The sequence below is a fragment of the Aplysia californica genome, unplaced genomic scaffold (assembly GCF_000002075.1).
Source record: "Aplysia californica isolate F4 #8 unplaced genomic scaffold, AplCal3.0 scaffold00339, whole genome shotgun sequence".
Taxonomy (NCBI): domain Eukaryota; kingdom Metazoa; phylum Mollusca; class Gastropoda; order Aplysiida; family Aplysiidae; genus Aplysia; species Aplysia californica.
This window is the reverse complement of record NW_004797609.1, coordinates 196,701-198,739: the sequence shown is the minus strand read 5'-3', so window position 1 is coordinate 198,739 and position 2,039 is coordinate 196,701. Positions and strand designations below refer to the sequence as shown.

Below are 2,039 nucleotides of genomic sequence, written 5' to 3'. Positions count from 1 at the left end.
ATTATTAATCCAAATACAGGAAAAAGAGGCTAAAACAGCACCTGGACATGGATGGCTGGTGCCTCTATAAATAAATCATTGATGGTCAGGTCAGGTTTTCGAATTGAAAAAAGAGTACCTTAGATTAATCTTCAATTTCCATAATATTTGTTCAATTTCCCTTTAAACATTGTTACATGTTATTATCTAAAGCTCATTACAAAGATAATACATCACTTTGTAGAATGCATGCCTCTTTTTCTGCAATAGCCTACTGCTGTGTTGGCTGGGACTGGGGTTAGGGAGTGCACAAAAAAGGCTGGGGGAATACAAGGCCCTCTCTTCCAAACACCTGGTTAATACAAAGCCCTATCTTCCAAGCACCTGGTTAATACAAAGCCCTATCTTCCAAGCACCTGGTTAATACAAAGCCCTATCTTCCAAGCACCTGGTTTGGAGAAGTTTGACATTAACTAAAAAAAAAACCAACAGCACGAGTTTCACAACTTATCTTATCCAGCTTTTTCGAATTCAGTTCTTTGAATTAGGTTGCTAACGACTTCAACTAATCTTAAGATTTTGATACATTAGACAGAACACATATGTGAAGTGAGCTGACAAAATGAGTTACTTCTCGGATTCAAGCCTTATGGAAATAGAAACATCATGCTTATAAGGGAAGTTTTACAATTTGTAAGTATTAAATAATAAAAGGTATGTTGTACATACAAATAGAGCATCAATAGAAGATCTACTAATTTGACCTCGATGTAGATTTTTAGCCAATATCTCCATTTGTGGATTGTGAGAAGTAACTCATTTTGTCAGCACGCCACACATATCGGTTTCTGACCTCATAGTCTTAGGAACTCAAAACGGCGGCCAGAAATGTCAGAATGTCGTAATTTGTTGATTATGTCGGGTGTATGTCGGCCGTGTTTCAGATGGATGTCGGGCAAATGCTCGTAGGATGTCGGGCAAATCCCCGTGAGATGTCGGGCAAATGTCCGTAGGGTGTCGGGTAACTGTCTGTAGGATGTCGGGCAAATGGTTGTAGGATGTCGGGGGCAACTGTCAGACAGAGGTGGGGCGGGTGGGGCGGCCAGGGAAGAAGACGAGGGAGTCGTCTCTCTCGTGGGAGCTGATTGCCTGGCTGGATTATACCGGAAGATCGTGTCAGCGCATTGTCGCTCCTGGTTCGCGCGCGCGCAATACAGAGAAAGGTCCACATCTTGAGATTATGTACTCCTCTCCTGAGGGGGGGGTTCCCCCCACTAACATCTTGAGGAACTGACTGATTGTCAAAAATTTCCAAACGGGGAGGGGGTGTCCCACTAACATCACTAACTAACATCATGAGGAACTGACTGATCGTGTAACATTTTCCGAACGAGTTCCCCCCACTAACAGTTTGAGGAACTGACTGGTTGTCTAAAACTTTCCGGCCACGCCCCTAGACGAATGGTCAATTTTACAGATTAGTTTGATTAATTTATTTCCTATTTGATTTGAGGAAGCAAACGGTCTTAGAAAGCAAGATTGCATGTGTGTGGTTAGCGGACGCTCTGGTGACGTGTTTTCCATCTTTCCTATCGATCATCTATTGTTGTTATCTCTGCTGCTTTTGTTTTACTAGAGGTTTTACGGCGCTCGCAACTGCATAAGGTCATATGAGCGCCAAACCTTTCTTCCAATTTCTGCGTTTGTTACTCTCTTGATGTTAAACCTCTATAATCTTCGGTACTTATACGACTTTATTGTGTTGGAAATGTGTCCCGTGCGCTCATAAGACTATAACCTTATGCAGTTGACAGCGCCGTAAAACACTTACCATTTTTTTTAAAAAAAGGAAACGCCGTAAAAAGCAAAAAGTGCCGTAAAACGCGAACAAAAACTACACTAGACGTATGCTACATTTGGAGGCAGAAGGGCGCAGTCAGTGGCACAACCCAGGGAGGGGGGGGCACGAAGTCGTTCGTACAGGTGACTGCCTTACGACGCGGTCGTCAGAGAGAGAGAGAGAGAGAGAGAGAGAGAGAGAGAGAGAGAGAGAGAGAGAC

The 2,039-nt window shown here is 43.3% G+C and overlaps 1 protein-coding gene across 1 annotated transcript in view; it reads right to left on the bottom strand.

Moving 5' to 3' along the window:
• The window catches only part of LOC101851512 (diacylglycerol kinase delta), a gene marked incomplete in the record, with an annotated part of 91,327 nt that overhangs the window by 45,221 nt on the left and 44,067 nt on the right, over positions 1-2,039 (bottom strand).